We start from the raw sequence: 15,319 nt of genomic DNA on the forward strand, positions 1-15,319 counted from the left end.
TGCAGGCGCGCACACGCACTGAGTGGCAGGCGAGGATTGGCTAGTGTGTGCGGACCCACGTGGGTTGGCGAGGGCTCCCCCAGGGTGGCGGCCACCGGGCGTGCAAGGGAGTGCACAGATCAGCGAGGGCAGGCATAAACCGGCCTGAGTGGGCCCACTAGTGCAGAGCGGTCCACAGAAATAGTGGATCTCAGGCTGAAGGGGTCGCAGAGCTGCCCAGAGACCCTGGAGGAGAAACTGGAGACAGGATTAACCGGAGAGTCCTGGAGCTGACTTCCTCCCATTTCCCTAGTCTCCATTTTGCATGGGACAGGCGACACCCCCAAAGAGCCAAAAGCAGGGAAAGCACGCAATAGAAAACCCTAAACTGACCAGTGCCGGGGTGCATGCCGGGCAGAGTGACAGAGGAGTGCGCGAGGTGGCAAATAAGCGCTTCTAGGGCTGGGGCAACCATGTGCCAGCCCAGGCGGGCAGGGGATCCTGCCAGGCGAGGGACCACGCTCAAGGAGCCAGGGTGAGAGTGCAGAACGACCCACAGAAATAGTGGATCCCTGGACGAAGGGGTCGCAGAGCTGCCCCAAGCAGGACTCAGACACAGACTGTAGACTCCTGGAAGGCTCAAACAAACGACTCAAGGTCATATAGGGTCAACAACTGACATCATCAGAGGCATACCCAGAAAGAAAAGTAAAGATTAAATAAATAAATAAATAAATAAAAAGACCCACCTACTACCATAGAAGTTTAATCCACAAAATCAGGAAATCTAGATGGATCAATTGAAGCAGAAGCATAAATAAATAAATAAATAAATAACTTAACAGACTCTCAGAAAAATGGGTAGAAAAAGAAGTTCCCCACAAATGAGTGGAAAAGGGGAACCCCCACAGGGAAAGCTAAATGAAATAGAGGCAAGGGAACTATCAGATATTGAATTCAAAACAATGGCTCTAAGGAAGCTAAATGAGTTCAGCCAGCTCAAAGATAACTTTGAGAAACTGCAGAGAAACTATCAGGATCTTACAGCAAACTATATCAACCTGGAAAAGGACACAGAAACTATCAAGAAGACACAAGAGGATATGAAGAATACCATTTCTGAATTGAAGAACACAGTAGAAGGAATCCAAAGCAGGCTGCATGAAGCCGAGGATCGAATCAGTGAGATGGAGGATAAGGTAGAAAAAAGCTCCCAGAAAGAACAAGAAATGGAAAAAGACTCAAAAAGAATGAAGAGGCATTTAGGGAAATGCAGGACAACCTGAAACGCAATAATATCCGCATAATAGGGATACCAGAAGGAGAAGAAGAGCATCAAGGGATAGAGAACCTCTTTGAAAAAGTAATGATGGAAAATTTCCCCAATTTGAGGAGAGGAAAGGTCTCATGGATCCAGGAGGCACAGAGGGCCCCACTCAAGAGGGACCCAAGGAGGTCCACTCCAAGACACATGATCATTAAATGGCAACTATCAAAGACAAAGAGAGAATCCTCAAGGCAGCAAGGGAGAAGGATAAAGTAACATATAGGGGGGGCCCCCATACGCCTAGGAGCTGACTTCTCAACAGAAACACTATAAGCCAGAAGGGAATGGCAACAAATATTCCAAGTCATGAAAAGCAAGGGCCTATAACCAAGGCTGCTCTATCCAGAAAGGCTCTCCATTAAAATAGAAAGGGAAATAAGGAGTTTCCCAGACAAAAGAAGGCTAAAAGAATACATCTCTACCAAACCAGCCTCCAAGATATGCTAAAGGGACTGGTTTAAGAAGATGAAGGAAAAGAGTGAGAAAGAGAAAAACACAGGTACAAAGAGAAAAAATAAGTTCTATCAGTAATATCTCTCAATGTAAATGGACTAAATGCCCCAATCACAAGACACAGGGTAGCTGAATGGATAAGAAAACATGACCCACACATATGCTGCCTACAAGACACCCACCTCAGAGCAAGAGAACTACACAGATTGAAAGTAAGGGGATGGAAAAAAATATTCCAAGCAAATGGGCAAGAGAAAAAGGCCGGGGTTGCCATACTTGGATCAGACAAAGTAGATTTCAAAACAAAGGCCATAGACCAGAGGGGCACTTTTTAATACTCAAAGGAAGAATCTATCAAGAAGACATCAACATTATAAACTTATAGGCACCAAACATAGGAGCCCCCAAGTTTATAAGGAAATTGTTGGGTGACTTCAAAAAAGATATAGACAGCAACACACTGATAGTAGGGGATTTCAGCACCCCACTGTCAAAAATGGACAGATCTTCCAAACAAAACATTAATAAACATATTGTGGCGCTGAATGACACACTGAATCAAAGAGACTTAACTGACATATATAGAACCTTACATCCCAAAGAAGAAAAATACACATTCTTTTCAAATGCTCATGGAAGTTTTTCAAAGATAGACCACATGGTAGGACACAAAGCAAACCTCAGCAAATTCAGGAAAATTGAAATAATACCAAACTTTTTCTCAGACCACAAGGCCTTGAAACTCGAAATCAACCTCCAAGAGAAACTTCAAAAACTTGCAAACTCATGGAGACTGAACAGTAGACTATTGAACAATGAATGGGTCAATAATGAGATAAGAGAAGAAATCAAAAAATTTCTGGAAACAAATGAAAATGAACAGACAACAGTCCAAAACCTATGGGACACAGCAAAGGCGGTCCTGAGAGGGAAGTTCATAGCAATACAGGCCTACCTAAAAAAGATAGACACATTTCAAATAAAAGACCTAACACTACAACTCCAAGAACTGGAGAACAACAACCAATAAATCCCAGAGCAAGTAGAAGGAAGGAAATAGTCAAGATTAGAGCAGAACTGAATGACATAGAAACAAAAAGAACAATTCAGAGGATCAACCAATCCAGAAGCTGGTTCTTTGAAAAGATAAGTAAAATTGACAAGCCTTTAAGCAGACTCATCAAGAAAAAAAGGGAGAGAGGACCCAAATTAATAATATCAGAAATGAAAGAGGAGAAATAATAACTGATACCACAGAAATACAAAGGATCATCAGAAACTACTATGAACAATTATATGCCAAGAAATTTGAAAATCTTGATGAAATGGACAAATTTCTAGAAAAGTATAATCTTCCAACACTGAGGGAGGAAGAAACAGAAATCTTGAACAGACTGATATCAGCTGGGGAAATTGAAGCAGTCATCAAGAAACTCCCGGCACACAAAAGCCCAGGGCCGGACGGTTTCCCAGGAGAATTTTACAAAACATTTAAGGAAGAGCTAACCCCTGTCCTTCTCAGACTATTCCAAAAAATCCAAGAGGAGGGAAGACTCCCAGACTCTTTCTATGAGGCCAGCATCACCCTGATCCCAAAACCAGATAAAGACCCTACCAAGAAAGGAAACTACAGGCCAATTTCTTTGATGAACACAGATGCTAAAACCCTTAACAAAACATTGGCAAACTGCATCCAGCAATACATTAAAAAGATTATCCACCACGATCAAGTGGGATTCATCCCAGAGATGTAGGGATGGTTCAATATACACAAGTCAATAAATGCAATACATCACATAAATAAAAGAAAAGACAAAAACCACATGATCATCTCCATAGACGCAGACAAAGCATTCGATAAGGTACAGCACCCATTTATGATCAAAACACTCAGCAAAATGGGAATAAATGGGTCATACCTCAATGTAATAAAGGCCATATATGAAAAACCTACAGCCAACATCATACTCAACGGGCAAAACCTAAAGCTTTCCCACTAAGATCGGGAACACAACAAGGATGTCTGCTTTCACCACTTCTTTTCAACATTGTATTGGAAGTCCTAGCCACAATGGTCAGACAAGAAAAAGAAAAAGAAGGCATCCAAATAGGAAAAGAGGAAATAAAACTATCATTGTTTACAGATGACATGATAGTGTACTTAGAAAACCCTGTAGATTCCACAAAAACTCCTCAACCTAATAAGTGAATTTGGCAAAACAGCAAGATACAAAGTTAATATTCAGAAATCAAAGGCATTTTTGTACACCAGCCATGAAATAGAAGAAGAAGAAATCACACAAAAAAAATATCATTCAATATAGCAACCAGAAATATAAAGTACCTAGGAATAAATTTAACCAAGGAGGTAAAAGACCTGTATGCAGAAAACTATACAACATTGAATAAAGCAATTAAGGAAGACACAAATAAATGGAAGCATATACCATGCTCATGGATTGGAAGAATTTATATCATCAAAATGTCCATACTACCCAAAGCAATTTATAGATTCAACGCAATCCCTATTGAGATACCAATGATGTATTTCACAGAAATAGAACAGACATTTCAAAAATTTATATGGAACCATAAACGACCCCGAATAGCCACAGCAATTTTGAAAAAGAAACACAAAGTAGGAGGGATCACAATACCGGACATCAAACTCTACTACAAAGCCACTATACTCAAAACAATCTGGTACTGGCACAAGAACAGACCCATAGACCAGTGGAACAGAATAGAAAGCCCAGAAATAAGCCCAGGTCTATATGGGCAACTAATATTTGACAAAGGGGGCAGAAGCATAAAATGGAGCAATAATAGCCTCTCCAACAAATGGTGTTGGGAGAGCTGGATGGCTATATGCAAAAAATTGAAATTGGATCGTCAGCTGACACCATGCACAAAAATAAACTCAAGATGGATAAAAGACTAAATATAAGTCGCAACACCATAAAAGTCCTAGAGAACATTGACAGGAAACTCTCAGATATCCCATGGAGCAATTTTCTCACTGATATGTCTCCTAAAGCAAGGGACATAAAGGAAAGAATAAACAAGTGGGACCTTATCAAAATAAGAAGCTTCTGCACAGTTAAAGAAAACATCAGCAAAATGAAAAGGGAGCCAACCGTATGGGAAAATATATTTGCTAATGATACATTAGATAGAGGTTTGATCTCCAAAATATATAAAGAACTCACTCGACTCCACTCCAAGAAGACAAATGATCCAATCAAGAAATGGGCAAAAGACCTGGGCAGACGCTTTTCCAAGGAAGAGATACAGAAAGCCCAGAGACATTTGAAAGGATGTTCGGCATCACTAGCCATCAGAGAAATGCAGATCAAAACCACCATGAGGTACCACCTCACACCGGTCAGAAAGACCATCATAAACAGATCAACAAACAACAGGTGCTGGTGAGGCTGTGGAGAAAAGGGAACCCTAGTACACTGTTGGTGGGAATGCAGACTGGTGCAGCCATTGTGGAAAGCAGTGTGGAATTTCCTCAAAAAGTTGAAAATAGAACTGCCTTCTGATTCAGTGATTCTCCTCCTGGGACTATACCCTAAGAATTCCAATTCAAAAGAACCTATCCACCCCAATGTTCATAGCAGCACAATTTACAATAGCCAAGTGTTGGAAGCAACCTAAATGCCCATCAGTAGATGATTGGATCAAAAAACTATGGTACATTTACACAATGGAATACTATGCAGCAGAAAGAAAAAAAGAACTACTAAACTTCGTGACAGCATGGATGGAACTAGAGAGCATTATGCTAAGCGAAATAAGCCAGAGGGTGAAAGACAAATACCATATGATCTCACCTATAAGCGGAACTTAAGCAACAATACAAAGTTGCAAGGAAGATAAGACCAGCAACACTGAAAGGAAAAGAAAGGAACAGAGACAAGAGGGATGGAGGGAGGGGAGGCTCGGGAAAAAGGAAGGGAATGGGAGGGTCTGGGAACACGTGGCAAGGTCTCATGGACAAAACCAAAGGGGAAGGATTGAGGGAGAGAGGAGAGGAGGGGGCAGGGGAAAGTGGTGGAGGGAAGGCAGAGACAAATGTAATTGAAAAAATAAAGAAAATAAATAAAAAGGCCATCCACATATAAAAAAAAAAAAAAAAGACAACCCACAGAATGGTAGAACATATTATCCAATACAACTGATAAGGAGGTAATATCCAAAATTTATAAAGAACTTATAAAACTCAACACCAAAAAAAGCAAACAATCCAATTGAAAAATGGGCAAAGGACCTGAATCGACACTTCTCCAAGGAGGACATACAGATGGCCAATAGACATAAGAAAAGATGCTCAATGTCACTAATCATCAGAGAAATGCAAATTAAAACCACAATAAGATCATCTCACACCTGTCAGAATGGCTATCATCAATAAATCAACAAACAGCAACTGCTGGTGAGGTTGTGGAGAAAGGGAAACACTTGTGCACTGTTGGTGGGAATGCAGATTTGTGCAGCAACTGTGGAAAGCAGTATGGAGATACCTCAAAAAAATTAGCCCCAGGTGGTGTGGCTCAGTGGATTGAGCACCAGCCTGCTAATCAAAGAGTCATCGGTTTGACTCCCAGTCTAGGCACATGCCTGGGTTGTGGGCCAGGTCCCCAGGAGGGAGAGTGCGAGAGGCAACCACACATTGGTGTTCCTCTCTCTCTCTTTCTCCCTCCCTTCCCCCTTCTCAAAAAAATAAATAAATAAAAATCTTTTTAAAAAATTAAGAATGGATCTAGCTTTTGAACCAGAGATTGCACTTCTGTGACTATATCCAAAACACTAAATCAAAAGAACATAAGCACCCCTATGTTTATTGCAGCGTTATTTACAATCACCAAGATATAGAAACAGCCCAAGTGGTCATCAATAGATGAGTGCATAAAACAACTATGGGACATTTATACAATGGAATCCTACTCAGCTTTAAAAAAGAAGAAAGTTTTACCTTTTGGAACAGCATGGATGGACCTGGAGAACATTATGCTAAGTGAAATAAGCCAGTCAGAGAAAGACAAATACCATATGATTTCACTCACGTGGAATCTAATGAACAAACGGAACTAGTAAGCAAAATAAAGACAGACTCATAGATAGAGAGCAGGCTGACAGCCAAGGGTTGGGGGGAGGGTAGGAGGTGGAGGGAATGAGCAAAAAGGAAAAAGGACTCATGGACGTAACAGTGTGGTTATTTCCAGGGGAAGGGGTTAGAAGGAACTAAATGGTAATGGGAAAAATAAAATTTAAAAAAAAAGAGAAAATAATAAAAAGAGAAAAACACACGACTTGTGCTCCCATTCCACAGAAGCATGGCTATTATTAACCAGCAGCTCCTGGTCAGTGAGCAGTGGCTCGTCTGCTCCAACCTAGGATTCAACAAACGTTTTCTGTAAAGGGCCACACAGTAAACATTTTTTGGCTTTGCGGGCCCTATGGCCTCTGTCACAGCGGCTCAACATTGCCATTGTAACGCAAAAGCAGCTACAGATGTCAAGTAAACATCTGAGCGTGGCTGTTTCTATAAAACTGTGTTCATAAAAAGCAGCAGTGGGCCACCTTGGCCCCGTGGCCCGTGGTGTTTGGACTTCTAATCTAAAGTGTTAATTGTCTACACACTAAAAACTCTGAAAGTTTAAAAAATATATGTGAGTACATAAGAGGGGGAACCAGAAAACCCAAAATTTATTTATAAAAAATTATGTTTATTCTTACCTGTTTAAACTTCAGTCACCTTCAAAGTACTCTCCACTTGATGCAGTGCACCTATCAGGACGTTTTTTCCACTGCTCAAAAAAATGTTTAAGTTGTTGATTTTGATGCCTTTTAGTGCTTCTGCAATTTTTGTTTCACCTCTTCCACATTGGCAAAACATTTCCCTTTAAGGACTTTCTTTCATCCAGGGAAACAGAAAAGTCTCTCAGGGTGAGACCTGGTGAACAGGGAAGGTAGGGCAAGGGGGTCATGTGATTTTCGGTCAAAAACTGCTGAGCACTCGGTGCAGTGTGGGCAGGTGCGCTGGTAAATCACCCATCATGAAATGGGCAAACATGTTGAGAGAGTCTTCCAAAAAATTCACTGAAGCCTAACGCAGCCTCTCACAACAATGGTAGCTGGCACACTGATACAGAGGGAGCACTCACCTAGCAGGGAAAGCCTGTGTTACAACAGGCTCACTCTCCAGAAGATAATTCTGGTTTTGGGGGGGTCTCACCTTGTATTGTACTGTTATTTGAGCTTCCCTCTGACCAGTACTTCTATATTGACCTTTGCCAGAAGTGGAAGATTTAAGGCCATCCTGGTACAGCTGTGAATAAGTTGCGGGGCCTGAGCCTGTGGATGTTGCCCTCTACACGCCGGGTGTGCGGGAGGGGCAGCGTCTGTGTGCAGACTCTGCTGTGTTTGGAGCCTCCACCCCCGGACTGCGTGCTCTGTGATTCCCTCTCAGCCTTTGGGTGTCAGGGGCTGAGCGACAGTGTCTACACTGCAGTACTCTTGCTCTCTGGGGAGAGTCTGGCAGCAAATGCTACCCCTGGGGTCTCCTTTCTCTGAATTTCACGCAGAACACCTGCTGCCCTTCCCTCATAAAAATGTGACAATTCTCTCATGTGCTATAACCGAATTACGGGGTTACAGCTGACTTCACATTGTTGCATTTACTTGGTCCCACGCCCCTGTCACCAGGATTAGACTTCAGCACCCTATTCTCCTTGATGGAATTTGTGAGACATCCTCAGTGGGGCTTAGGCGAGCCCTGGCCTCAAGGGTCCCCTGTAGACCCTCAAGGAGAGCTGCTCCTCTCTGCTCCGCCGTGACTCGTGTCTCGTTTCCCCTGAGAGGGGCTGCTTCCTGACCGAGTCCCTGGTGTGGAGCCGTGACCTGCCAGGCACTGTGTCACCTCCACACCATCCCTAATGGCTTTGAGTTAACAGAGTTCATCGAATTTAACACCTAACAAATAATGACACAGATGCATTCACAGTTATTTGTAGTGGTGTTCTCCCAGAGTTCCTGAAGACTGTTTTTCCTGGTTTACCACAACTGCCGCTCCCCATTTCCTCAGGCCCAGGGCCCTCTCCAGCTCTTGCTCCTTCTGGGCGGAAGGCAGCGAAAGTGTACAAAGGACTTTAACCTTCCCTGTCACCGAATAGCTGAGTTGCTTCCGCATAGGTCCCTGCAGTCTTGTCTAAAGGAAAGTGAAACCACATCACTCCCTGTTGTAAAGTCATTTTTCTGTAGAATCTTTAATTCCTAAGTTCCATCTTTTTAAAAAATATTATTTAGCTTATTCTTAGCATTAAGCCAGAGTTGGGCATTTTGAATGAAAGATACTATTGCTGGTGAAGGCCTTTTTCAATGAATGAAGGGAGCTCTCTCAGAATGTGTTTTTTACGGACTGTCTTCCATGTTCATTTGAAGTTGTCATGATTGACAAGTGTGGGCCAAAAAGGGAGGCACAGACACAGGGGTGAAAGTTGCTCTGCCATGGAGACTCGTGTTCTCTCCTCAGTCAGTGAAATCTTTCTTTTTAAACAAGGAAACCTCTCTGGCATTTAAATGCTACTTTTTAGCTTCCCAAACAGGAAGAGGTTGTCAGAAAGCCAAAAACATCCTGGAAATGAGTCCTAGGGATTGTGTCAAGGAGCATGACTCAGCAACACCGAATTAATCATGACAGCCATACTGCTCCGGCAGCGGCGGGGAGCCCATGTACACAGGGCCCACCTATGAGGGGCGGGACTCCCCACATCAGAACCACATGGGGTGGTCAGGGCAGGGATTCTAAACTGTAAATGATGCGGCCCGATCTCTCAACCTCCCAACCTCTTCCAACTGCTTGAGTGTCATGTCTCTGAGGCCCAGAGGTGAAAACATTGCCATAAAATATTGCCACTCCCTTGCCTGGGTGCTCAGAGGGCAAAGGGACAGGCATGTACCAAAGAGCAGATACAATCTCTGTCTTTAGTGGTTTTATGGTCTAAGGTGTGAGTGAGGCAGAACAACTTACAAGGAATCAGTTGAGCTACCTAATATGCCACATACATGAGGAGCAGGTGTGACCCGCAAACCCAGTAGCACATGGGAGACCTGTCCGTGTGGCAAGGGAGGGAGCGAGGGGTCATCACTGGCTGAGGTCTTTGTCAGCCTGCAGCACCACAGGTGACCCTTAGCTGTGGACTCGCTTGGCTTCCTCAAGAAGGGCGGGCAGGTGGTCTGAGCTGGCTGTCACCTAGCTGCTGTGAACTGTTTCCTCAAAAAAGAGAGTCCTAGGCAGAACCCTACTTCTTAAGGCACCTGAGTATCAGAGTTTTATAGTTGTCCCCCATTCATTCTCCTATTCAACATGTATTTGTCAAGCACCTACAATGCCCCTAACACAGCATCAGGCCCGGGGAACACAGTGGGAACAGCCCTGACATGATCCCTGTCCTAACTCACAATGCACAAGGTGGACGGTAATCCCACAAAACAACCATGAAGGAAGTGCAGACTGCTGCTTTTATATTTAAATCCAGCAATGTTATGGCCTGGAATGCTCATAGCACTCAGCCAGCACATACACTATATATGGACATTCCTTCCTGTCCACACTCCCTCTCTGCACCTCACTACCTGACTTTGGGGACCTAATAATAGAGATCAGTTTTCAGAGGAGTCCCTCACTGTCTGAACTCACAGCATTTGCTGTCTCTGAAACTTGGATAGATTAGATAACCTGGCACCTCTCAACCCCAGACTTACTATCTGAACTCTCAGTGTTTGAGTACAGGAATCACTAGATTTGGGGAGAGAGGGAGAGCTGGGTGGGGCTATAAGTGGGGGCCAGTGAAGGGCTGTGCCTCTCAGGTAGGAAATTGGGACCTCAGGCACTGTGACTCAGTGGTGACTGACACTGCACGAAGGCCTGCGGGTCTCTTGGCAGCAACATAAAATGGAAATCATTAATGGAATACAGCTCGGCGTCAGGACTTTGGCCATGCGTCTGTCATGCAGTCCATTTTTCAGGCTCTAGAAGCGGGCTGGACCTTAACCTACTTATTTGTGCCTGGCTTTGCCAGCAAAGATAAATTTGCAGAACTTTGTCCTTTTGAAGAGGCCACCTTGGGGGAAAACTGAAAAGGCCCCCAGCTTTCTGAGCTCTTCTCCAGGTAGATATCTCTGGGTGATCTTAGCCATTGAGTCTTCCTTCTTTCTAGGCAGCTCTGTGTGTATGGGCGAGGTTAAGAATGAAGCCCACCGCAGTGACAGTGACAAACAGAGCTGACGAACACAAAGGGTCAAGGTCCTTGGTAACATTGTTTGAGTCACTGGGCCAAGTCTCACCTGAAGCCACTGTTCCTCTGAACTTCTGACTTCCTTGAGGTAGTAAACCTCAAGGTTAAAGCTGGAATTGGTCTTTCTAACCTGTCAATGGGAAGACTCTTAATGGATACGTGTGTCTGTTCTTTCCCCGAGCAGCTCAGGGTTTCTCTTGACCTGCCCCTTGTTGGTCAGGAGACCAATAAATTTTTCTGAAAAATGTGTAAAGCAATTTATGGCAGGGAGAGAGTGTGAGGAGGAGTCAAAACAGAGAGAAGCAGTTGTCCACCAAATATCTGTGACTGAGAGGGTAGATTCAATTGTTTGAAAACACGTATTGAGTGCCTACTGTGTGCCAGGCAGTATTCACTATGAACTAAGTGAATTCCCAAAGCCAGCATCCTGGAAGGGGCAGGGTCGAGAGAAACAATATACAGATGAGCCAATAAACAAAGGGATTGGGTAGTGACAGCCCAGGCCCAGAGACAGCATGGAACCGTAAACTGCGCAGGAGACAGACCAAAACATCTCCAGAAGAGGCCCTCGATTGCTGGTCTGAGGAATGGGAAAGAGCCCCGACAGTCCGAGAGTATAGAAAACCCTGGTTTATGTGTGTGTTTTCCATCTTTCCTGCCCAGCCCCAGGCAGATCAGTGAGAGTAGTGAGAGTAGTGTGATAGCAGTGCCAGTGGCAGCCGGACAGACGACCAGAGTGCTGAGGCGGGGAGTCTTTGCTCTGCCCAAGGAACTGCAGAGCTAACAACACGGGGGGAAGTCCCTGTTGCTTTTTTTCCTCTTCCTCTCTATATATCTCATCTTGTTTTTGATCAGAGCAGGGAAACAAAAACCCTTACTTTTTAGCCAAAAGACCAAGGTGATTTCGGAGGGGACAGCGTCTCCTGGAACTAGAAACTGTTGGGGAGCTCAAGGAGGGGAGGGGCCAAAGAAAGTGACCCTGTAAAGTGGTATATGAATGTCTAAACTCGCCCCAAAGCTTACCCTATGGAGCATAGCAAAGGATTTTAGAACTGGACTTCCAGATTCAAGGCTAATGCACAAACCAAACAGATTGGGATAAGCCCAGTGAAGCATTAAAATCTGAACTGACGTTGTTCAGTGGTTATAGCCCAGGGAAGACAGGTAGAAACTTGCAGCCTGAACCTAACCAAGTTCATTGCCTGATTTTTTTTTTAAAAATCAACAATTCCATAGGATTTAAACAAGACCCTTAGTCCTATAACAATATGCAGAATGCACAGGGTACAACCCAAAGTTACTTGATACCTGGAGACTCAGGAAAATCTCAATGTCTGTCAAGGAAAAAGACAAAAAGACAATCATGAGACAACAACTTGAGATGAAATAGTTGGAATTGAGACATTAAAGTAGCTAATAGGATCATGATCCAGGAAGTAAGGTCAAATATCCTTCAAAGGAATAGAAAGATAGTCTAATTAGAGAGATTGGTGATACAAAAAGAATCAAACTGAAGTTTTAGAAATAAAAAATATAATAACCAAGTGAAAACAGTCATTGGATGGACTCAATAACAGAATGTAAATGACAGAGAGTCAATACACTTTAATGAAACAGATCCGTACAGTTAGATAGATATAAATTGATCTATGGGTCAATATAAATTATAGAGTTGAAAAACGGAAAGGAAATAGATTGAAAAATAAATTCTCAGGAACCTGTGGAACCATACCAAAAGGTCTTTCTTATCATCAGCCTTAGGAGGGAATGAGAAAGAGTATAGTACAGAAAAAAAAAATTAAAGAAATAATGCTTAGAAACTGCTTAAATTTGATGAAAGACATAAGGTTAGAGATTCAAGAAGCTCAGTGAGCACCAAACAAGATAAGCTCAGGGAAACCCATGCCCGCCCATATCATAACCTACTAAATGTAAAGACAAAGAATCCTGAAAGGCAGAGAAAAACAATGCATCGAATATAGAGAACTATGTTTGAATGACTATGCATTTCTCATCAGAAATCAGAGGCCAGAAGGCAGTAGAACATTTTTAAAGTGCTGGGAGAAAGGGGGAATGAAACCTGTCAACCCAGAATTCTATATCCTGTAAAAATATCCTTGAGGAATAAAAGAGAAATAAAGGCAGTATCAGATTGTGCTCACTGAGGCAGTACATATACTAAAATTGGGATGATGCTTTGGAGGGTAGCTTGGCCCCTGCACAAGGGTGACACACAAATTCATGAAGAGTTCCATATTTTATAATGTACAACATGGTAACTATAGTTAATAATACTGCATTGTGTATTTGAAAGTTGCTAAAAGAGTGATCTTAAGAGTTCTCGTGACAAAAAAATTCTGTATTTGTGTGGAGACCATTTCACAATATACACAAATCTTGAATAATTATGTTATATACATGAAACTAATATAATGTTGTAAGTCAATTATACCTCAATAAAAATAAAAGGCACTCTCAGATGAAACACTAAGAATTCATTGTCAACAGGCTTGCACTAAAAGAAGTACGTATGGGAGCTCTTCAGACAGAAGGGACATGATACCCAAGGGAACACGGGAACGTTAGGGATGAAGGAACAGCAACAGAAATGGTAAATATCTGGGTAAATATAATAGATCATTTTTTCTCTTAAGTTATTTAAAATAGATATGATGGTTGAAAGCAAAAATTATTACATTGTTTGTTGGGTTTTCAATTTATGTATATTTAATACATATGACAATTACACCTCGAAATTACGAGGGTAAAGGGATGGCCATAAGTTTTCTACATTCCATTTGAATTGGAAAAATATTAATTCTGAGTAGGCTGAAAAGTTAACTATGTATACTGTAACCACTGGAGCAACTCTTAAACAATGCAAAGAGACATAGTCAAAAATTCATAGATGAATTAAAATGGAACACTAAAAATATTCAAAAAATCCAAAAGATGAAGGAAAGAAGAAACAAAGAAATGAAACAGCAAGTAAACAAAAACAAAAGAAATGATAGACCTAAATCCAAACATATCAATTACATTAAAAGTAAGTGGTGTAAACATACCAATTAAAGACAGCAAATTTCAGGAAGATTTGAGGGGGGCAGAGAGACCCAACTATATCATAACCATAAAAAAACATAATAAATGTAGTCACATGGGTAAGGTAAAAGTAGAAGTGTGGAAAAATACATAACCTGCAAACACCAAGTGTAATAATATATGTGTAAACATCAACTATAATCAATGGGATTTGACTATGTTTTTGCTGGGACTCTAAATGGTTTAACCACTTTGTAAACTTGACTGACATTATCTGTGAAAACCACACACCATATCAACCCCAGTCCCCCTCCTAAGACATCCCCAATAGAAATGTACACACAGATGCACCAAAAGACTTGTTCTAGAATGTTCATGGCCATGTTATAACACCAAATTAAAAGAACTTAAGTGTCTATAAACAACTGAATGGATATAGTGTAGTATATACACACAATGGATATCCTACGCAGCAGTTTGTAATTGAAGCAACCCACAGTGACATGGATGATTTTTGCAGCCATCATGTTGAGTGAGACAAGCCAGACACAAAACAATCCACTCAGAAACAGACAAAGCCAGCCCATGGGGTTGGACATCAGGAGAGCGGATGTTTGGGGAGGAAGGTGGGAGAGATGATTGGAAGGAGACTGGAAATGTTCTATTTCTTGCTCTGGGTGGTAGTTTTATAGTCTATATGTCTTGTGCACTTTTCTATAAGTATACCATAAATCAATAAAATTTTGAAAAAATTTTTGAAATTTAAAAATTAGCAAGGAAGATTTAACAGAAGAGGTACTGATCTTGCTGCAGCAAGAAAGAAAGCCAAAAGAGAAGGGATTTGAGGGTTAGAATTAGGTAAACAAGTACTTAGGAAACATTTGCCACATGCCAGAAATGTCCCACCGGTTTTCATATATATGGTCTCATTTAACCTGTCCAATCAGCAAATGAGAAAATAGAGACAATGATTATGATCAAGTACTATTCAAGTGATATTCAGGATTAACTCTAATTTCCAGTGCCATGAGGTGGAAACCAGGCCTCTTCTCCAGACATGCCCCCCAACCCCCAGCCTGATACGAGATTCTGACCTTGTGTCCACAGGCATTCACCCACCCCAGCCCCTGAGAGGTATTGGTTGTCCTGGAAGGCGAAGATGTTCCTACAGCTCTAACTTGCATTCCTTCTAGAATCTTGCTGCCTGCAGTAC

At 42.2% G+C, this 15,319-nt stretch overlaps 1 non-coding gene across 1 annotated transcript; it reads left to right on the forward strand.

Moving 5' to 3' along the window:
* The first annotated feature begins 13,218 nt into the window (after positions 1–13,218).
* Positions 13,219–13,325, forward strand: LOC129081024 (U6 spliceosomal RNA). The gene has a single exon (XR_008530255.1). It is a non-coding gene; the product is annotated as a U6 spliceosomal RNA (small nuclear RNA).
* The last annotated feature ends 1,994 nt before the right edge of the window (positions 13,326–15,319 follow it).

This window comes from Pteronotus mesoamericanus, unplaced genomic scaffold (assembly GCF_021234165.1).
Source record: "Pteronotus mesoamericanus isolate MK-2021 breed Mesoamerican mustached bat unplaced genomic scaffold, CSHL_Meso_final contig_121, whole genome shotgun sequence".
NCBI classification, from domain to species: Eukaryota; Metazoa; Chordata; class Mammalia; order Chiroptera; family Mormoopidae; genus Pteronotus; species Pteronotus mesoamericanus.